The following is a 24,878-nucleotide window of genomic DNA, read 5'->3' on the forward strand; positions in this document are numbered from 1 at the left end:
ACATATATTTGGCCACTTTCAGGTGGTTCTTGACTTTTGGCTCCTCTCATTGATCTTTGACGACGCGCCCAACCACGGATCCGCGCGGTCAAGGTTGTGCATTGGAATTTTGAACATCACAGACTGCTACCTCTTGAGCTTGCATTGGTTTTCCCTTGAAGAGGACAGGGTCATGCAGCAAAGTAGCGTAAGTATTTCACTCAGTTTTGAGAACCAAGGTATCAATCCAGTAGGAGACAATGCACAAGTCACCGAATACCTGCACAAACAATCAACAACTTGCACCCAACGCGATAAAGGGGTTGTCAATCCCTTCACGATCACTTGCAAAAGTGAGATCTGATATAGATAGATAAATAGTAAAGTAAATATTTTTGGTAATTTTGGTTTATGGAATGGAAAGTAAAGGTTGCAAAATAATAGATCGGAAACTACCAAGATGTACGAGATTCAGTAATAAGGAAAAGAGACCCGGGGGCCATAGGTTTCACTAGTGGCTTCTCTCAAGATAACAAATATTACGGTGGGTGAGCGAATTACTGCCGAGCAATTGATAGAAAAGCGCATAGTTATGATGACATCTAAGGCAATGATCATGAACATAGGCATCACGTCTGTGTCAAGTAGACCGACTCCTGCCTACATCTACTACTATTACTCCACACATCAACCGCTATCCAGCATGCATCTAGAGTATAAAGAACGGAGTAACACATTAAGAAAGATGACATGATGTAGAGGAATTAACTCAAGCAATATGATGAAAACCCCATCTTGTTATCCTTGATGGCAACAATACAATACGTGCCTTGCTTCCCGTACTGTCATGGAGAAAGGACACCGCAAGATTGAACCCAAAGCTAAGCACTTCTCCCATTGCAAGAAAGATCAATCTAGTAGGCCAATCTAAACAGATAATTCGAAGAGACTTGCAAAGATATCACATCATGCATATAATAATTCAGAGAAGAACCAAATAATATTCATAGATAATCTTGATGATAAATCCACAATTCATCGGATCTCGGCAAACACACTGCAAAAGAGTATTACATCGAATTCTCCAAGAACATCGAGGAGAACATGGTATTGAGAATCAAAGAGAGAGAAGAAGCCATCTAGCTAATAACTATGGACCCGAAGGTCTATGGTAAACTACTCACGCTTCATCGGAGAGGTAATGGTGTCGATATAGAAGCCCTCCGTGATCGAATCCCCCTCTGGCAGGACGCCGGAAAAGGTCCCTATATGGGATCTCATGGGTACATAAGGTTGCAGCGGTGGAAAAGAGGTTTCGTGGCTCTCCTAGATGTTTTCAAGGTATAAGAGTATATATAGGTGAAGGAACTAGGTCAGGGGAGCCACGAGGGGCCCACGAGGGTGGTGGGCGCGCCCTACCCCCTGGGCGCGCCCTCTTGCCTCGTGGATTCCTTGTTGCATCTCTGACTTCATCTCCAAGTCTTCTGGTTTGCTTTCGGTCCAAGAAAGATCATCGCGAAGGTTTCATTCCATTTGGACTCTGTTTGGTATTCCTTTTCGACAAAACTCTAAAATAGGCAAAAAAAAATAGAAACTGGCACTAGGCCCTCGGTTAATAGGTCAGTCCTAAAAATAATATAAAATAGCATATTAATGTGCATTAAACATCCAAAACAGATAATATAATAGCATGGAACAATCAAAAATTGTAGATACGTTGGAGACATATCAAGCATCCCCAAGCTTAATTCCCGCTCGTCCTTGAGTAGGTAAATGATAAAAACATAATATTTGATGTGTAATGCTACCTAACATATTTATCCATGTAATTTTCTTTATTGTGGCATGAATGTTCAGACACGAAAGATTCAAGACAAAAGTTTAATATTGACATAAAATAATAATTCTTCAAACATACTAACAAAGCAATCATGTCTTCTCAAAATAACATGGCCAAAGAAAGCTATCCCTACAAAATCATATAGTCTGGCTATGCTCTGTCTTCATCACACAAAATATTTAAATCATGCACAACCCCGACGACAAGCCAAGTAATTGTTGCATACTGTTGATGTTCTCAAACTTTTTCAATCTTCACGTGATAGATGAGCGTGAGCCATGGACATAGCACTATAGGTGGAATAGAATGGTGATTGTGGACAAGACAAAAATGAGAAGATAGTCTCACATCAACTAGGCATATCAATGGGCTATGGAGATGCCCATCAATAGATATCAATGTGAGTGAGTAGGGATTGCCATGCAACGGATGCACTAGAGCTATAAGTGTATGAGTGCTCAAAAAGAAACTCAGTGGGTGTGCTCCAACTTTATTGCTCACGAAGACCTAGAGAATTTTGAGGAAGCCCATCATTGGATTATACAAGCCAAGTTCTATAATGAAATTCCCATTAGTATATGAAAGTGACAACATAGGAGACTCTCTATCATGAGATCATGGTTCTACTTTGAAGCACAAGTGTGGAAAAAGGATAGTAACATTGCCCCTTCTCTCGTTTTCTCTCATCATTTTTTCTATTTGGGCCTTCTCTCTTTTTTATGGCCTCTTTTTTTTCTTTTTTTCATCCGGAGACTCATCCCGACTTGTGGGGGAATCATAGTCTTCATCATCCTTTCCTCACATGGGACAATGCTCTAATAATGAAGATCATCACACTTTTATTTACTTGCAACTCAAGAATTACAACTCAATGCTTAGAATAAAATATGACTCTATGTGAATGTCTCCGGCGGAGTATCGGGATGTGCAATGAATCAAGAGTGACATGTATGAAAAAATTATGAACGGTGGCTTTGCCACAAATACGATGTCAACTACATGATCATGCAAAGCAATATGACAATGATGGAGCGTGTCATAATAAACGGAATGGTGGAAATTTGCATGGCAATATATCTCGGAATGTCTATGGAAATGCCATAATTGGTAGGTATGGTCGCTGTTTTGAGGAAGATAATGGTGGGTGTTATGGTACCGGCAAAAGTTAAGCGGCACAAGAGAGGCTAGCAATGGTGGAAGGGTGAGAGTGCGTATAATCCATGGACTCAACATTAGTCATAAAGAACTCACATACTTATTGCAAAAATCTATTAGTTATCAAAATGATGTACTACACACATGCTCCTAGGGGGATAGGTTGGTAGTAAAAGACTATCGCTCGTCCCCTACCGCCACTCATAAGGAAGAGAATCAATAAATAAATCATGCTCCAACTTCATCACATAACGGTTCACCATACGTGCATGCTACGGGAATCACAAACTTTAACACAAGTATCTCTTAAATTCACAACTACTCTACTAGCATGACTCTAATATCACCATCTTCATTTCTCAAAACAATCATAAAGAATCAAACTTCTCATAGTATCCAATGCACTTTATATGAAAGTTTTTATTATACCCATCTTGGATACCCATCATATTAGAAATAATTTTATAGCCAAAGCAAATTACCATGCTGTTCTAAAAGACTCTCAAAAAAATATAAGTGAAGCATGAGAGTAAAACAATTTCTATAAAATAAAACCACCGCCGTGCTCTAAAAAGATATAAGTGAAGCACTAGAGCAATATTGTCTAGCTCAAAAGATATAAGTGAAGCACATAGAGTATTCTAATAAATCATGATTCATGCGTGTCTCTCCAAAAATGTGTGTACAGCAAGGATGATTGTGGTAAACCAAAAATCAAAGACTCAAATCATACAAGATGCTCCAAGCAAAACACATATCATGTGGTGAATAAAAATATAGCCTCAACTAAAGTTACCGATAGACAAAGACGAAAGAGGGGATGCCTTCCAGGGCATCCCCAAGCTTAGGCTTTTGGTTTTCCTTGAATTTTACCTTCGGGTGCCTTGGGAATCCCCAAGCTTAGGCTCTTGCCACTCCTTATTCCAAAGTCCATCAAATCCTTACCCAAAACTTGAAAACTTCACAACACAAAACTCGACAAAAAATCTCATGAGCTCCGTTAGTATAAGAAAATAAATCACCACTTTAAGGTACTGTTGTGAACTCATTATTTATTTATATTGGTGTAATATCTACTGTATTCCAACTTCTCCATGGTTCATACCCCCCGATACTACTCATAGATTCATCAAAATAAGCAAACAACACGCGAAAAACAGAATCTGTCAAAAACAGAACAATCTGTAGTAATCTGTAACTCTCGAATACTTCTGTAACTCTAAAAACCCTACCAGATTAGGAAAACCTGAGAAATTTATTCAACAATACATAGCAAAAATAATAAGATCAAAATCATGTTTCTGTGAATTTTCAAAACTAATTTACTGAGCGCAAAAGTTTTTGATTTTCAGCATGATCAACACAACTATCACCCTAAGCTATCCTAAAGGTTTAACTTGGCACAAACACTTTACCACATATAACCACATCTGACCAGAGGCTAGATGAATTATCTATTACTAAACATAAGCAAAAATCAAAGAAGAAAAATAAAATTGGGTTGCCTCCCAACAAGCGCTATCATTTAACGTCCTTAGCTAGGCATTGATAATTTTAATGATGCTCACATGAAAGATAGCTATTGAAACAAAAGGAGAGCATCATGTATCATGTGAAAACCACATCTAAGTCTAACATACTTCCTCTGCATAGGCATTTTATAGGAAAACAAATTAGCAAGACAAGCAAGATCTAGCATATGCAAGGAAGAAGAAAGAAACAATAGCAATCTCAACATGAAGAGAGGTAAATTAGTAACATAAAAATTTCTACAACCATATTTTCCTCTCTCATAATATTTACATCTAGGATCATAAGAAAATTCAACAAAATAGCTGTCACATAACATTCTCAACATGATCCACATGCATGCGAAGTTGATACTGTTCCAAAATAGTGGGATCAACATTAACTAAAATCATGACCTCTCGAAACCCACTTTTATCAAAAAAATCATAAGATTGAACATACTATGTGGGATCTAAAGTTGACACTCTTCCAAACCCACTTTCAATAATGTTGCAGACATTATTATCAATCTCATATTCATCATGGGGCTTAAATAAATTTTGAAGATCATAAGAAGAATCACCCCAATCATGATCATTGCAACAAATAGTAGACATAGCAAAACTAGCATCCCCAAGCTTAGGGTTTTGCAAATTACTAGCACAATTGACATTAATATAATGTATAATAACATCATTGCAATCATGCTTTTCATCGAAGGAACTATCAAGTATGGGTGGAATAGCAACAATCTCATGTTTAACATAAGGGACTATAGCAAATTAATCTCCATAAATATTGGCATCATGGCCACAAGAATAGCAAGCATCATGTTCATCAAGGGATATTTCAATCAAATCATCAGAATCATAATTATCTATAGATTCATGCATATCATTATTTTCTTCCAAAGCAACCATCATTCTCTTAATAAATTCTTTGACATAGACATTATGAGCATCATAGCAATATTTAAGTATGTCAAAACTTTCAGATTTGTAGAGACTAATATCATACTTTTCAATCAAAGAAGCAACTTCATAAGCACCCTTAAAAGCACCAAATTCTTCAATTTTTTTGATATCGTAGTAACTATAAACACCCTTTGCATAAGAAGATAATATTTCATCATCATTAAACTCACATAGGTAGGGATGGTGTTTTTTAGGGTTCTTAGAGCAACAAGTAAAATCATAAATTTCACAAAGATTCCAAGCATAACACATCAAACTATTTATTTGATTCCATAAGAGTCTCCCTTTTGTCAGATAAACAATGACGTGCAAAATGAGCATGCTCATCTAAAGATTTTCCCTCAACTAAGCTAGTTGGGTTTTCAGCACGAGCACATATATATCGAAGATGATCCAAGTAGAACACTTTAGGTGGATCCATATCAATAGATTTTTAGCAAGCAAATAGAAGGCACATGGAAACACAAACAAAAGGACATACGGGAAGAAGGCGAAGAAAAGGAAAAAGTTTTCGAAAATCATTTTAGAAGTGGGGGAGAGGAAAACAAGAGGCGAATGACGAATAATGTAATGCAAGGGAGAAGAGTTTATGATGGGTACTTGGTATGGCTTGACTCGACATAGATCTCCCCGACAACAGCTCTAGAAATCCTTCTTGCTACCTTTTGAGGTTGCGTTGGTTTTCCCTTGAAGAGGAAAGGGTGATGCTGCAAAGTAGCGTAAGTATTTCCCACAGTTTTGAGAACCAAGGTATCAATCTAGTAGGAGATAACGCACAAGTCACCGAATACCTGCACAAACAATCAACAACTTGCACCCAACGCGATAAAGGGGTTGTCATTCCCTTCACGTCACTTGCAAAAGTGAGATCTGATAGTGATAGATAAACGGTAAAGTGAATATTTTTGGTATTTTTGGTTTATAGATTGGAAAGTAAAGATTGCAAAATAATAGATCAAAAACTAGCAAGATGTAAACAATATTCAATAATATGGAAAAGAGACCCGAGGGCCATAGGTTTCACTAGTGGCTTCTCTCAAGATAACAAATATTACGGTGGGTGAACGAATTACTGCCGAGCAATTGATAGGAAAGCGCATAGTTATGATGACATTTAAGGCAATGATAGTGAACATAGGCATCATGTCCGTGTCAAGTAGACCGACTCCTGCCTACATCTACTACTATTACTCCACACATCAACCGCTATCCAGCATGCATCTAGAGTATTAAGTTCATAAAGAACGGAGTAACACATTAAGAAAGATGACATGATGTAGAGGAATTAACTCAAGAAATATGATGAAAACCCCATCTTGTTATCCTCGATGGCAACAATACAATACGTGCCTTGTTGCCCCTACTGTCACTGGGAAAGGACACCGCAAGATTGAACCCAAAGCTAAGCACTTCTCCCATTGCAAGAAAGATCAATCTAGTAGGCCAAACTAAACCGATAATCCGAAGAGACTTGCAAAGATATCAAATCATCCATATAAAAATTCAGAGAAGAACGAAATAATATTCATAGATAATCTTGATCATAAATCCACAATTCCTCGGATCTCGGCAAACACACCACAAAAGAGTATTACATCGAATAGATCTCCAAGAACATCGAGGAGAACATGGTATTGAGAATCAAAGAAAGAGAAGAAGCCATCTAGCTAATAACTATGGACCCGAAGGTCTGTGGTAAACTACTCACTTTCATCGGAGAGGTAATGGTGTTGATGTAGAAGCCCTTTGTGGTCGAATCCCCCTCTGGCAGGACGCCAAAAAGATCCCTAAATGGGATCTCACGGGTACAGAAGGTTGCGGCGGTGGAAAATAGGTTTCGTGGATCTCCTGGATGTTTTCAGGGTATAAGACTATATATAGGCGAAGGAACTAGGTCAGGGGAGCCTCAAGGGGCCCATGAGGGTGGGGGCGTGCCCTACCCCCCTGGGCGCGCCCTCCTGCCTCGTGGCTTCCTCGTTGCGTCTCTGATTTCAGCTCCAAGTCTTATGGTTTGCTTTCGGTCCAAGAAAGATCATCGCGAAGGTTTCATTCCGTTTGGACTCCGTTTGGTATTCCTTTTCTGCAAAACTCTAAAATAGGCAAAAAAAATAGAAACTAGCACTAGGCCCTCGGTTAATAGGTTAGTCCCAAAAATAATATAAAATAACATATTAATGCCCATTAAACATCCAAAACAGATAATATAATAGCATGGAACAATAAAAAGTTATAGATACGTTGGAGACGTATCACAGACCACCCTTTTCACTCATATATATTTGGTCCACATGCTGGTGTGGCTGTCTTCTGACCCTCTGTAATTTTTTTTGCTACAAAGACTGTGATGATGCTCAACAGATAGGGGTATAATGGCTTAACCGTGTGCGATGCAAGTGCACCATGAATCGCCACGACTACGCAAGCGCGAGCAAAGGTGGAGGTACTGGCTCAACCGTGTGCGATGAAAGAGTGCGCTGTAAAATCACCATGACTGCGCAAGCGCGAGCAAAGGTGGAGGTACTGGCTTAACTGTGTGCAATGCAAGTGCAATGTAAAATCACCACCTGCGCAACCTAAAGGCGGGTAGTTTATATAGATTGAATTCCACGTCTGCGTCTCAAAATTAGGACGAACCGTGTGCGATAGGACACCTAGCTAGAAATCTAAAAACAAACTACCTGCCTTGAGGTTGCAAAAATTGGCGGTTCCGCCACTTTTCCTTATTATCATACACACATATTCTTATTGGACCGTGCACGATCTTGGGTACTCCCTCCCCGCATCAATTCCTTTACCCAAATTTTAGTAGCCGTCGTACTTCAACTGTCGCCCACACTGCTCCAGCACCGACCTTATAGTAAAATTGTAGTAGACAAGGCATTTAAACTGTCGCCCTCCCTCATCCACCACCATCTCCACCCACCATTACTCAAATTTTTAGTAGCAGCGGACTATCCTCAAACAACACCCCCTACACAGTCCCCCCACCTGCCCCCCTCCCCCACTCAAACCCTAGCTCGCTGCCACCACCGCCGCCGCCAACCCCTGCCAGTCTGCCCGTTCGTCCTAGCTTAGATAATAAAGTTCAGGTTACCCGGCAATTCCCATACTGTAGACCCACTCCCCTGAGCTTTTAGATGAAGTCTGAGGTGTCCCTCCCCGCCAGATGCATGTCCCCGGCTCCAGAATGTCACGGCCTAAACTTGACCACGTATCCCAGGGACCTCAACGAGCATTCGGCCAAGAATAGGTTTATCATGGCCTCTCTGGCGGACGTTGGTGAGGTGGCCGACGTTTGCCCCGACCTGTCGATCCTGGAGCAACACATCATCATGGAAGCCGACGAAGACGTTGACTATGTTGCCATGCCAAAGGCTTCATGTTAGTGGGCTAGCACATTACTGTATCTCGGGAAAGCTGGCTACTGAAGGAAATACGCCCTAGAGGCAATAATAAAGTTATTATTTATTTCCTTATTTCATGATAAATGTTTATTATTCATGCTAGAATTGTATTAACCGGAAACATGATACATGTGTGAATACATAGACAAACTGAGTGTCACTAGTATGCCTCTACTTGACTAGCTCATTAATCAAAAATGGTTATGTTTCCTAGCCATGGACAAAGAGTTGTCATTTGATTAACGGGATCATATCATTAGGAGAATGATGTGATTGACTTGACCCATTCCGTTAGCTTAGCACTTGATCGTTTAGTATGTTGCTATTGCTTTCTTCATGACTTATACATGTTCCTATGACTATGAGATTATGCAACTCCCATTTACCGGAGGAACACTTTGTGTGCTACCAAACGTCACAACGTAACTGGGTGATTATAAAGGAGCTCTACAGGTGTCTCCAAAGGTACATGTTGAGTTGCCGTATTTCAAGATTAGGATTTGTCACTCCGATTGTCGGAGAGGTATCTCTGGGCCCTCTCGGTAATGCACATCACTATAAGCCTTGCAAGCAATGTAGCTCATGAGTTAGTTACGGGATGATGCATTACGTAACAAATAAAGAGACTTGTCGGTAACGAGATTGAACTAGGTATTGAGATACCGACGATCGAATCTCGGGCAAGTAACACACCGATGACAAAGGGAACAACGTATGTTGCTATGCGGTTTGACCGATAAAGATCTTCGTAGAATATGTGGGAGCCAATATGAGCATCTAGGTTCCGCTATTGGTTATTGACCAGAGACATGTCTCGGTCATGTCTACATAGTTCTTGAACCCGTAGGGTCCGCACGCTTAAAGTTAGATGACGGTTATATTATGAGTTTATGTGTTTTGTTGTACCGAAGGAGTTCGGAGTCCTGGATGAGATCGGGGACATGACGAGGAGTCTCGAAATGGTCGAGACATAAAGATCGATATATTGGACGACTATATTCGGACTTCGGAAAGGTTCTGAGTGATTGGGGTATTTTTTGGGGTACCGGGGAGTTACGGGAATACGAGGAAGAAGTAATGGGCTTCATGGGCCAAGTGGTGGAAGAGAGGAGGCAGGGCGCGCGGGCCCCCAAGCCCAAACCGAATTGGACTAGGGGGCCGGCCCCCTTTCCTCCTTTTCCTCCCTCTCCTTCCTTCTCCTTCTCCTCCCCTTCCTTCCCCTCTCCTACTTGGATTAGGAAAGAAGGGAGTCCTACTCCCGGTGGGAGTAGGACTCCTCCCTGGCGCGCCTCCTCCTGGCCGGCCGCCCCCTCCCCCTTGATCCTTTATATACGGGGGGAGGGGGGCACCTCTAGGCACAACAACAATTGATCCCTTGGATCTCTTAGCCGTGTGCGGTGCCCCCCTCCACCATAGTCCACCTCAATAATATCGTAGCAGTGCTTAGGCGAAGCCTTGCGACGGTAAAACATCAAGATCGTCACCACGCCGTCGTGCTGACGGAACTCTCCCTCGACACTCGGCTGGATCGGAGTTTGAGGGACGTCATCGAGCTGAACGTGTGCTAGAACTCGAAGGTGTCGTAGTTTCGGTGCTTGATCGGTCGGGCCGTGAAGACGTACGACTACATGAACCACGTTGTTCTAACGCTTCCGCTTTCGGTCTACGAGGGTACGTGGACACACTCTCCCCTCTCGTTGCTATGCATCACCATGATCTTGCGTGTGCGTAGGAAATTTTTTGAAATTACTACGTTCCCCAACAGTGGCATCCGAGCCAGGTTTTATGCGTAGATGTTATATGCATGAGTAGAACACAAGTGAGTTATGGGCGATACAAGTCATACTGCTTACCAGCATGTCATACTTTGGTTCAGCGGTATTGTTGGATGAAGCGGCCCGGACCGACATTACGCGTACGCTTACGCGAGGCTAGTTTTACCGCCATGCTTTGCACATAGGTGACTAGCGGGTGTCGGTTTCTCCAACTTTAGTTGAACTGAGTGTGGCTACGCCCGGTCCTTGCGAAGGTTAAAACAACACTAACTTGACGAACTATCGTTGTGGTTTTGATGCGTAGGTAAGAACGGTTCTTGCTCAGCCCGTAGCAGCCACGTAAAATTTGCAACAACAAAGTAGAGGACGTCTAACTTGTTTTTGCAGGGCATGTTGTGATGGGATATGGTCAAGATGTGATGCTATATTTTATTGTATGAGATGATCATGTTTTGTAACTGAAGTTATCGGCAACTGGCAGGAGCCATATGGTTGTCGCTTTATTGTATGAAATGCAAACGCCCTCTAACTGCTTTACTTTATCACTAAGCGGTAGTGATAGTCATAGAAGCAATAGATGGCAAAACGACAACGATGCTACAATAGAGATCAAGGTGTCACGCCGCTGACGATGGTGATCACGACGGTGCTTCGGAGATGGAGATCACAAGCACAAGATGATGATGGCCATATCATATCACTTATATTGATTGCATGTGATGTTTATCCTTTATGCATCTTATTTTGCTTTGGTTGATGGTAGCATTATAAGATGATCTCTCACTAATTATCAAGAAGTGTTCTCCCTGAGTATGCACCGTTGCGAAAGTTCTTCATGCTGAGACACCACGTGATGATCGGGTGTGATAGGCTCTACGTTCAAATACAATGGGTGCAAAACAGTTGCACACGAATACTCAGGTTAAACTTGACGAGCCTAGCATATACAGATATGGCCTCGGAACACGAAGGCCGAAAGGTCGAACGTGAATCATATAGTAGATATGATCAACATAGTGATGTTCACCATTGAAAACTACTCCATCTCACATGATGATCGGACATGGTTTAGTTGATTTGGATCACGTGATCACTTAGATGACTAGAGACATGTCTGTCTGAGTGGGAGTTCTTAAGTAATATGATTAATTTAACTTTAATTTATCGTGAACTTAGTCCTGGTAGTATTTTGCAAATTATGTTGTAGATCAATAGCTCGCGTTGTTGCTTCCCTATGTTTTTTGCTTCCCCATGTTTTTATATGTGTTACTAGAGAAAACTAAGTTGAAAGATGTTAGTGGAAATGATGCGGATTTGGTCCGTGATCTGAGGTTTATCCTCATTGTTGCACAGAAGAATTATGTCCTGGATGCATCGCTAGGTGACAGACCTATTGCAGGAGCAGAAGCAGACGTTATGAACGTTTGGCTAGCTTAATATGATGACTACTTGATAGTTTTGTGCACCGTTCTTTATGGCTTAGAACCGGGACTATAAAAACGTTTTTCAAACGTCACGGAACATATGAGATGTTCCATGAGATGAAATTGATATTTCAGACTCATGCCCGTGTCAAGAGGTATTAGACCTCTGACAAATACTTCGCCTAAAAGATGGAGGAGAATTGCTCAACTAGTGAGCAAGTGCTTAGATTGTCTGAGTACTACAATTACTTGAATCAAGTGGGAGTTGATCTTCTAGATAAGATAGTGATTGACAGAGTTCTCTAGTCACCATCACTAAGTTACTAGAACTTCGTGATGAACTATAATATGCAAGGGATGACGAAAACGATTCCCGAGCTCTTCGTGATGCTGAAATCAACGATGGTAGAAATCAAGAAAGAACATCAAGTGTTGATGATTGACGAGATCACTAGTTTCAAGAAAAGGGCAAAGGGAAAGAAAGGGAAACTTCAAGTAGAATGGCAAGCAAGTTGTCACTCCCGTGAAGAAGCCCAAAGCTGGACCAAAGCCTGAAACTGAGTGCTTCTACTGCAAAGGAAATGGTCACTGGAAGCGGAAATTCCCTGAATATTTGGTGGATAAGTAGGATGGCAAGGTGAACAAGGGTATATTTGATATACAGGTTGTTGATGTGTGCCTTACTAGTGTTTATAGTAGCCCCTGAGTATTTGATACTTATTCGGTTGCTAAGATTAGTAACTCGAAGCAAGAGTTACAGAATTAACAGAGACTAGTTGAAGGGGAAGTGACGATGAGTGTTGGAAGTAGTTCCAAGATTGATATGATCATCATCGCACACTCCCTATACTTTCGGGATTAGTGTTGAACCTAAATAAATGTTATTTGGCGTTTGCATTGAGCATGAATATGATTTGATCATGTTTATTGCAATACGGTTATTCATTTAAAGTCAGAGAATAATTGTTGGTTTGTTTACATGAATAAAACCTTCAATGGTCATACACCCAATAAAATAGTTTGTTGGATCTCGATCGTAGTGATACACATATTCATAATATTGATGCCAAAAGATGCAAAGTTGATAATGATAGTGCAACTTATTTGTGGCACTGCCGTTTGGGTCATATCGGTGTAAAGCGCATGAAGAAACTCCATGCTGATGGGTTTTTTGGAATCACTTGGTTATGAATCATTTGATGCTTGCGAACCGTGCCTTTTGGACAAGATGACTAAAACTCCGTTCTCCGGAACAATGAAACAAGCTACTGACTTGTTGGAAATAATACATACCGATGTATGCGGTCCAATGAGTGTTCATGCTCATGGCAGGTACCGTTATTTTCTGACCTTCACAGATGATTTGAGCAGATATGGGTATATCTACTTAATACAAGTCTGAAACATTAGAAATGTTCAAAGAAATTCAGAGTGAAGTGAAGAATCATCGTAACAAGAAAATAAAGTTTCTACAATCTGATTGTGGAGAAGAATATTTGAGTTACGAGTTTGGCCTTCATATAAAACAATGTGGAATAGTTTCCACAGCTCACGCCACATGGAACACCATAGCGGTATGGTGTGTCCGAACGTCGTAACCGCACTTTATTTGATATGATGCGATCTATGATGTCTCTTATTGATTTACCACTATCGTTATAGGGTTATGCATTAGAGACAGTTGCATTCACTTTAAATAGGGCACCATCAAAATCTGTTGAGACGACGCCTTATGAACTGTGGTTTGCAAGAAACCAAAGTTGTCGTTTGTTAAAGTTTGGGGTTGCGATGCTTATGTGAAAAAGTTTCAACTTGATAAGCTCGAACCCAAATTAGAGAAGTGCGTCTTCATAGAATACCCAAAGGAAACAGTTGGGTACACCTTCTGTCACAGATCCGAAGGCAAGATATTCGTTGCTAAAAATGGATCCTTTCTAAAGAAGAAGTTTCTCTCGAAAGAAGTGAGTGGGAGGAAAGTAGAGCTTGATAAGGTAATATGTACCTTCTCCCGAATTGGAAAGTAGTTCATCACAGAAATCAGTTCCAGTGATTCCTACACCAATTAGTGAGGAAGCTAATGACGATGATCATGAAACTTCAGATTAAGTTACTACCGAACCTCGTAGGTCAACCAGAGTAAGGTCCGCACCAGAGTGGTACGGTAATCCTATTATGGAAGTCATGTTACTTGACCATAACGAACCTACGAACTATGAGGAAGCGATGATGAGCCTAGATTCCGAAAAATGGCTTGAGGCCATGAAATCTGAGATAGGATCCATGTATGAGAACAAAGTATGGACTTTGGTTGACTTGCCCGATGATCGGCAAGCCATAGAAAATAAATGGATCTTCAAGAGGAAGACAGACGCTGATTGTAGTGTTACTATCTACAAAGCTTGACTTGTTACGAAAGGTTTTCGACAAGTTCAAGGTGTTGAATACGATGAGATTTTCTCACTCGTAACGATGCTTAAGTCTGTCCGAATCATGTTAGCAATTGCCACATTTTAGGAAATCTAGCAAATGGATGTCAAAACTACATTCCTTAATTGGATATTTCTTAAAGAAGTGTTGTATATGATACAACCAGGCGGTTTTGTCAATCCTAAAGGTGCTAACTAAATGTGCAAGCTCCAGCGATCCATCAATGGACTGGTGCAAGCATCTCGGAGTTGGAATATACGCTTTGATGAGTTGATCAAAGCATATGGTTTTATACAGACTTTTGGAAAGACCTGTATTTACAAGAAAGTGAGTGGGAGCTCTGTAGCATTTCTAATACTATATGTAGATGACATATTGTTGATTGGAAATGATATAGAAATTCTGGATAGCATAAGAGGATATTTGAATAAGAGTTTTTCAAAGAAAGACCTCGGTGAAGCTGCTTACACATTGAGCATCAAGATCTATAGAGATAGATCAAGACGCTTGATAAGATTTTTCAATGAGTACATACCTTGATAAGATTTTGAAGTAGTTCAAAATAGAACAGTCAAAGAAGGAGTTCTTGCCTGTGTTGCAAGGTGTGAAGTTGAGTAAGACTCAAAGCCAGACCACGGCAGAAAATAGAAATAGACCCGATGACTAAAAACTTCTCTCACGAGCAAAACATGATCATACCTTAGTACTTTTTGGATGTTAATCACATAGCAATGTGAACTGGATTATTGACTCTAGTAAACCCTTCGGGTGTTGACCACATGACGATGTGAACTATGGGTGTTAATCACATACAGATGTGAATATTGGTGTTGAATCACATGATGATGTGAACTAGATTATTGACTCTAGTGCAAGTGGGAGACTGAAGGAAATATGCCCTAGAGGCAATAATAAAGTTATTATTTATTTCCTTATTTCATGATAAATGTTTATTATTCATGCTAGAATTGTATTAACCGGAAACATGATACATGTGTGAATACATAGACAAACTGAGTGTCACTAGTATGCCTCTACTTGACTAGCTCATTAATCAAAGATGGTTATGTTTCCTAGCCATGGACAAAGAGTTGTCATTTGGTTAACGGGATCACATCATTAGGAGAATGATGTGATTGACTTGACCCATTCCGTTAGCTTAGCACTTGATCATTTAGTATGTTGTTATTGCTTTCTTCATGACTTATACATGTTCCTATGACTATGAGATTATGCAACTCCCATTTACCGGAGGAACACTTTGTGTGCTACCAAACGTCACAACGTAACTGGGTGATTATAAAGGAGCTCTACAGGTGTCTCTAAAGGTACATGTTGAGTTGGCGTATTTTGAGATTAGGATTTGTCACTCCGATTGTCGGAGAGGTATCTCTGGGCCCTCTCGGTAATGCACATCACAATAAGCCTTGCAAGCAGTGTAGCTAATGAGTTAGTTACGGGATGATGCATTACCTAGCGAATAAAGAGACTTGTCGGTAACGAGATTGAAGTATTGAGATACCGACGATCGAATCTCGGGCAAGTAACATACCGATGACAAAGAGAACAACGTATGTTGTTATGCGGGTTGACCGATAAAGATCTTCGTAGAATATGTGGGAGCCAATATGAGCATCCAGGTTCCGCTATTGGTTATTGACCAGAGACGTGTCTCGGTCATGTCTACATAGTTCTCGAACCCGTAGGGTCCGCACGCTTAAAGTTAGATGACGGTTATATTATGAGTTTATGTGTTTTGATGTATCGAAGGAGTTCGGAGTCCCGGATGAGATCGGGGACATGACAAGGAGTCTCGAAATTGTTGAGACATATAGATCGATATATTGGACAACTATATTCAGACTTCGGAAAGGTTCCGAGTGATTCGGGTATTTTTCAGAGTATCGGGGAGTTGCGGGAATACGAGGAAGAAGTTATGGGCTTCATTGGCCAAGTGGTGGAAGAGAGGAGGCAGGGCGCACGGTCCCCCTAGCCCAAACCGAATTGGACTAGGGGCCGGCCCCCCTTTCCTCATTTTCCTTCCTCTCCTTCCTTCTCCTTCTCCTCCCCTTCCTTCCCCTCTCCTGCTTGGATTAGGAAAGGAGGGAGTCCTACTCCCGGTGGGAGTAGGACTCCTCCCTGGCGCGCCTCCTGCTGGCCGGCCGCCCCCTCCCCCTTGATACTTTATAAACAGGGGCAGGGGGCACCTCTAGGCACAACAACAATTGATCCCTTGGATCTCCTAGCCGTGTGCGGTGCCCCCCTCCACCATAGTCCACCTCGATAATATCGTAGCGGTGCTTAGGAAAAACCCTGCGACGGTAGAACATCAAGATCGTCACAACGCCGTCGTGCTGACGGAACTCTCCCTCGACACTCGGCTGGATCGGAGTTCGAGGGACGTCATCGAGCTGAACGTGTGCTAGAACTCGGAGGTGCCGTAGTTTCGGTGCTTGATCGGTCGGGCCGTGAAGACGTACGACTACATCAACTGCGTTGTTCTAACGCTTCCGCTTTCGGTCTATGAGGGTACGTGGACACACTCTCCCCTGTCGTTGCTATGCATCACCATGATCTTGCGTGTGCGTAGGAATTTTTTTGAAATTACTACGTTCCCCAACAGCTATGACATCAAGCTCGTCGACATCGACGGCTTCACGCTGGCCATGTCATAGGTTAAGTGGTCCATCCCCAACCCCTTTGGTTCAACCACCGTTGATCTCTTTGACGGCCCTACCGCTGATCTCCTCCGCCACGCGGTCAAGGATTTGCGATCCTTGTACTCCATCGAGCCCATTTTGTCATTTTTGAAGGACACGTTCTATGGCGGCGGTTTGGGATCCTCAATTACCATGTCAGATCTCATCGACCATGACCGTGAGAGCGCACCATCTGTGACATCAGAGAGCGCACCATGGGTCTGTGCTCTTCCAAATGGAAGGATCCCATCCATGACATGTGAGTCAACATCCTATCAGCAAATCTTACCTTTCCTAGCTTGCCAACCCGTAACCTTTGTTGTAGTAGCATTTGTCGTGCGGTGTTTTAACTGTGCCGTGTTTAATTATTTCAGTTATGTAAAAATGTATTGTTCAATAGGGCTATGTGATGTTTAAGTATGAATTGTCCACTTCAGTTTCATGAATGGCTATATTTGGTTGTTTATAGTGAGTAGATGCCTTGTTTATCTATATTTGGTTGTTAGGTTGGTTGCAGTGAGCATTTTTCCAGTTATCGAGCAAATGCCATGTTTATATGTATTTGGTTCTTAGGTTGGTTGCAGTGAGAATTTGTCCAGTTATCAAGGAGATGCCTTGTTTTTTGTATTTGGTTGTTAGGTTAGTTGCAGTGAGCATTTGTCCAGTTTTCAAGCAGATGCCTTGTTTATCTGTATTTGCTTGTTAGGTTGGTTGAAGTGAGCATTTTTCTAGTTTTCAAGCATATGCCATGTTTATCTATATTTGCTTGTTACGTTGGTTGCAGTGAGACTCTGTGCGGTTTTCAATGACTATATTTGGTTGTTATACTGATCATTTATGCCTTGTTTATTTCAGTCATTCACAATGTGATGTTCATTATGTGCAAGTCGGAACGTGCCGCTCGACTGCATCAATACCAGTTTGAACGGCTATATTTGGTTCCAGTTACGCCTGGTGTAGTTAACACATGCCCTTTATTTCAGTTTTACACATTTATCCAGTGTGATGTTTAAGCATTACCTACGTTCTATTAATTTTCAACAATACCAGTTTGAATTGCAATATTTGATGGCTGTTAAGCCTGTTGTCGGTAATGTTTCCTTTCATTTTGTATCTGCTTTAAAAGCATGCTGAAACCAACACATTCAAGCTATCATTTGGAGATGATGTTGTTTACCTTTGCTATATTTGTTTGATATTAAGGTTGTTGTACTTATCATGCCTTTCCACTACTTATGCAGGACAACAATGGGAGTGGCCACCATTTTCCGCCGAGGTTAGTTTCATCCCTCGGCTTGTAGTCCCCCCATCGTTCCATAATGTAGTGCATACAGATCCAGGCCTGGACACTTGTTAGCTTCTAATATTGACTTGTTGCTTGTAGGTACATATGCCCTTGGCAAGGATCCACGCATCGACCCTTTTTGTGTATGGGGCAATGAGATATTCACGAACAAGCATCAAGTGAGGAAACTGATAAGGATTATTAGCAAAAAGGCACGAATGGTGGCAAACAAATTATTTGTTTATGCTCTATCCAACACAACAGTGACTTGTAGGATGGTAACTACAAACTCTGCAACCTTCTCTTTTTTACTGCCCATAATGAGTTGTTAGACAACAGTGTCTGAATCTTTTTGTTCGCAGTGGTTCTCGAAGCAGTTCACTCAAGATTATCTCGCAAAGTACATGATTTGTGGACACAATGAGCATCGAAAAGTCCTAATGAAAACAGTGAAGGATGGACGGGAAACCATCACAAGGGGTTGGCCTAGAGTCATGTGTGCATTATGCATGGAGGAGGGCACAATATGGGCATTCCACTTCACCTTCTCCAGCAACCAGAATGTCTTTCGCCTCTCTCTTTACAGTCTTTAGTACAACTATGGTTCATCATTCTTTACTTGGTGCTTCTATAGTTCTCTAATATATGTACCTGTGCATCGAATTATGCATTCGTGGTTGAACCTATATTCGTAATAAACATGGTTGGATATGAAATAAGTGATTGCCTACTTTCAAATTCAAAACATGTGATTTTTAAATTAGGGATTATACTGCACACGGTTTGCAAAAGCGAAACATCCATGATAGACATGGAGATCAGACACGTTTCTAGGATCCACTACGTGTGCGATCAATCTCTACTGCATACACAATCAGCCAAGAAAAAAGTGTGCGATTAACAACAGCACCGCACACAATTCTTTCTTATGAAATGTTTGTGATAGTCATCTTATCACACACGCTTCGCGATTATGGACTGTTTGAGATGTTGTGCGCACCGCAAATGTTTGGTCATAGAAGAACGCGTGCGATAGGTCGATCATCCGACGCAGGTACGACATATGAATCGTGTGGGATGTATTCAAGCTTTGCATACAGTTTTATAGCGACAACTGTGTGCGCTCTTACATCGAATCACATACAGTCGAGGAAAATTAAATGTGTGTGATTGTTTGCTTCTATAATCGAGAACCGTTTGTGATGGGTCATGCATCGTAAACGTAGCACCAAAGAATAATGACTGCAATGGAAATCCGAGCACAAACAAGTTGCAAAGATGGAGCGTTCCAGATATTCGAGATATCAGAAACAGTTTCGTAGGGACAACTATATGCATCAAGGCTCCCTATCCCCGACGGTTTCTGGGTCGCGTGGGAAGGACCCCCCTATCGCAGTCACTCATTTGGCAATGGTTCAAAATACCATCGCGGAAGGGGATTAAAAACAATTTGTATAGCACCTCGCTGTACCAGTTGATACATCTCCAATGTATCTATAATTTTTCTATTGTTCCATGCTGTTATATTATCATTCTTAGATGTTTTACAATCATTTTATAGCCACTTTATATAATTTTTTGGGACTAACCTATTGGCATAGTGCCCAGTGCCAGTTGCTATTTTTTGCTTGTTTTTTACTTCGCAGGAAATCAATACCAAACGGAGTCCAAACGCAGTGAAATTTTTGGTGATTTTTTCTAGACCAGAAGACACGTGATGTGCCAAGAAAGTACCTGAGGGGTGATTGAGGGAGTCCTGGATTAGGGGGTCCTCGGACAGCCGGACTGTTGGACTATGAAGATACAAGATTGAAGACTTCGTCCCGTGTCTGGATGGGACTCTCCTTTGCGTGGAAGGCAAGCTTGGCAATTCGGATATGTAGATTTCCTTCCCCGTAGCCGACTCTGTGTAACCCTATCCCCCTCCGGTGTCTATATAAACCGGAGGGTTTAGTCCGTAGGACAACAACAATCATAATCATAGGCTAGCTTCTAGTGTTTAGCCTCTACAATATCGTGGTAGATCAACTCTTGTAATACTCATATAATTAAGATCAGTCAAGCAGGAAGTAGGGTATTACCTCCATCGAGAGGGCCCAAACCTGGGTGAACATTGTGTCCCCTGCCTCCTGTTACCATTAGCCTTAGACGCACAATTCGGGACCCCCTACCCGAGATCCGCCGGTTTTGACACCGACATTGGTGCTTTCATTGAGAGTTCCGCTGTGTCGTCACGATAAGGCTTGATGGGTCCTTCAATCATCTACAACGATGCGATCCAGGGTGAGGTTTTCCTCCCTTGTCAGATCTTCGTATTCGGCGGCTTCACACTGCGGGCCAACTGGCTTGGCCATCTGGAGCCGATCGATAGCTATGCCCCTGGCCATCAGGTCAGGTTTGGAAGCCTGAACTACACTGTCGACATCCGTGGAGACTTGATCTTCGACGGATTCAAGCCCATGACAGGTGCGCCCTACAGCCGTGCTGAGAATGACTTAGATCTGCCACTGGATGGCGGTTAGGAGATCACACCTGCAGCTGCCCCGGCTTTAAATCCGGAGCAGATCGTGCCATCCGAGGACGGGTGGATGGACCCCGCCACGGAGGCCGCACACTAAATGGCGATAGAGCCGAACATAGATCTCCCTTCCAATGAGGTCTGTGCCATCAGACCTCCGGACTTGTCTCTGAACATGGACTCCGAACCGCGTGCATCCATGCCCATCGAATCTAATTGGGCACCGATCATGGAGTTTAGCTCCGCAGATATCTTTCAGCACTCGCCCTTGGGCGATGTGCTAAACTCATTAAAATTTCTCTCCCTGACAGGAGACTCTTGGCCGAATTATGTCCGGCTCGAGTGGGAAGGGGACGACGAAGGAATTCATTGCCCACCCACCACCCACTTGATAGCCACTATCGATGACTTAACCGACATGCTTGATTTCGACTCCGAAGACATCAACGGTATGGACGATGATGCCGGAGAAGAACAAGAACCACCGCCCACGGGGCGCTGGACTGCCACCTCATCATATGATATATATATATGGTGGACACACCCAAAGAAGACAATGGCAAGGGTCAAAAGGATGCAACAGAGGGTGATCCTCCTATGAAGCAACCAAAGCGCCGACGTTAGTGGCGCCGCTCTAAATCCCGCCATAGCAAAAATAGCGATACAGGCACCAGAGACAATAGCACTCCGGATGATGCCGAAGACGAAAACAATCCCACCCGGCCAAGCTTTGAGCAGGCCGGGCAGGAGGACGGGCAAGCTATCCTTGATGAACAGGCAATGGACTGAGATTCGGAGGATGACAACTACATGCCCCTCTCCGAACACGAGGTGAGCCTCTGCGATGAAGAATTTATCGTACCTGAGGACCCCGTCGAGCAAGAGCGCTTTAAGCGCTGGCTTATGGCCACTGCAAAGAGCCTGAATAAAAAACAGCAACAGCTTCAAGCTGATCAAGATCTGCTCACTTACAGATGGACTGAAGTCCTGGCGGCCGAGGAATACAGACTCGAGATCCCAACCAAAAGCTACCGGAGGCGCATGTTGTTACCTCAATTCGAGGACGAGGCACAAGAGCCTATACGGCCAACACAGGATGCGGCTGACCGACCACCCCGTGGCCGAGACAAAGTGGCGTATCGGCCCAAACACGAGCCCACACCACGTCGCCGAACAACTAAAAACACCAAGGCCCAGGGCTACACGCACGACCTGTGAGACGACTTGGAAAACAAAGCAGGACAGTCAAGATCGATCTACGGATCGCGGGGGCGTGCCCAAACACGTGACGATGACCGCCACGCTGGATATACCAAATATAAATCCGCTCGGGCCGAATACAGCAGACCAGATTCATCCGAACTGTGTCGTGATGTAGCCCGGCATAGAGGCGCCGCACACCCCCTATGCTTCACCGACGAAGTAATGGAACATGAATTCCCAGAAGGGTTTAAACCTGTAAACATAGAACCATATGATGGGACAACAGACCCCGCGGTATGGATCGAAGATTTCCTTCTCCACATTCACATGGCCCGCGGCCATGATCTACACGCCATGAAGTACCTCCCACTAAAACTGAACGGACCAACTCGGCATTGGCTGAATAGCCTGCCGGCAAACTCCATTGGCAGTTGCGAGAACCTGGAAGACGCATTCCTGGACAACTTTTAGGGCACTTACGTGCGACCACCGGACGCTGATGACTTAAGTCACATCACCCAACAGCCCAGAGAGTCAGCCAGGAAATTCTAGACTCGGTTCTTAACTAAAAAGAATCAAATCATCGACTGCCCGGATGCCAAAGCCCCAGTGACCTTTAAGCATAACATCCACAATGAGTGGCTTGCCCGGCACCTTGACCAAGAGAGCCGAAATCCATGGCAGCCCTCATGACACTCATGACCCGCTTTTGCGCGGGCGAGGACAGCTGGTTGGCTCGTAGCAAGAGCACCTCAAGCAAACCTGGGACTTCTGAACCAAGAAACAACAGCAGCAAGCCCCATCGCCTCAAACACAAGCGGCGGAATAATGGTGACAACGCCGAAGACACGGCCGTCAATGCCGGATTCAGTGGCTCTAAGTCCGGTCAACGGAAGAGGCCATTTAAAAGAAATAGCCAGGGCATGCCCACTCTGGACCGTATACTTGACCGTCCATGCCAAATTCACGGTACCCCAGGAACACCAGCCAATCATACCAACAGAGAATGTTGGGTCTTCAAACAGGTCGGTATGTCAAGTGGCAAAAACAAGGAGAAGGGGTCGCAAACCAAGGACGACGATGAGGAGCCTAGACCACCAAACACCGGAGGGCAGAAGAAGTTTCCTCCGCAAATTAAAACGGTGAATATGATAAATGCCACCCATATTCCCAAGCGGGAGCGGAGGCGCACACTTAGGGATGACGACACAACGGAGCTAGTCACCCCAAAACACAACCCATGGTCATCCGGCTAGATCACCTTCGACAACAAGGATCACCCGACCAATACCCGTCAGGGCAACTCAGCCACATTAGTCCTTGACCCAATAATTGACGGATTAAACCTCACACGAGTCCTTATGGACAGAGGCAGCAACCTGAACCTGCTTTATTAGGATACAGTGAGCAGGATGGGTATCGATCCGTCAAAGATCAAACCCACCAAACCCACCTTTAAAGGTGTGATACCAGGCGTGGAGGCCCGCTGTACAGGCTCCGTCACTCTGGAAGTAGTCTTCGGACACCCGGATAACTACCGCGACAAAGAGTTAACCTTTGATATCGTTCCTTTTCACAGCAGCTATCACGCACTGCTAGGACGAACCGCGTTCGCTCAATTCAATGTGGTGCCACATTATGCTTACCTTAAGCTCAAAATGCCCAGCCCACGCGGCGTCATAACAGTTAATGGCAAACGCTCCCCCCGTACTAAAGAGCACACCGCCGCCTTAACAGTAGAAGTGCAGACTGGCATTTTTTCAATCGAACCTTCATTCGACAGCTAGGCTCCCGGACACAGTCGAAAGAGTCTGAACTACTACGAGGCAGGATAGCCCAGGTCGACAAGAGCTCAATTAGTCACTCCGGTGTTAGGAAGAGACAATGCCAGGCTAGGCCACATAATGCGGCTTAACCGCTCCCTGGCACACAAACATTTTTTTGCACTTTCTTTGCAGGTCCACTTTTGTGTAGGCCATCACTGGCAACATGGCAACCAGAACCATGAGGGGACGAACATACCAAGGAAGGAAACAGCTCGATCGCGTACGGGAATCCTTAGATATTCCCCTTGATGACCATCCAATTATTACTCAGATCCGCACATGGCTTCCCTCCCCTGGTCACAGCAGGTTCTGAAGTCATATTTCTTTTTATCACACTATTTGTACTCGTACGCATCGACCTATTATTCAATTACAATATGTGGCTTTATATGACGCTTACTTGTTGCTCTTTCTTATTGATATTCTTTGTCAAATGGCATCCGTACACTACGATATGCCTCAATATGCGAGGGGCTCTGTTGTACCCATAATACGGCAATAAAGTCTGAATACCTTCACGGTCATTCGGCACCCTGAACTTATAGCATTATATGCATCGGCTCCGAATCATGTCTTGGGTCAATAGTTGGGTTGCCCGGCTCCTGTGCTTGCTACCCTACGTTCCGTTATATCGGCTAGGGTAGTAAAGGGAGAACTACTGCGATTGCGTCCCGGCTCATCCGGACAAGCGCCTCAGTAGAGAAAGCCGAAAACTGACTGTCATGATACGGCAAGAGGTGGTCAGCTGTTCGAGAGGTTACAAAATCTTTAAGGATTTCTTCCGCATTATGCGATAACTAATGCAGTGTGCGATGGATCGACTTTTTTCTTCCGATCAGGTGCTTATAGAGCCCCTAGTG

This window comes from Triticum dicoccoides, chromosome 1B (genome assembly GCF_002162155.2).
Source record: "Triticum dicoccoides isolate Atlit2015 ecotype Zavitan chromosome 1B, WEW_v2.0, whole genome shotgun sequence".
Taxonomy (NCBI): domain Eukaryota; kingdom Viridiplantae; phylum Streptophyta; class Magnoliopsida; order Poales; family Poaceae; genus Triticum; species Triticum dicoccoides.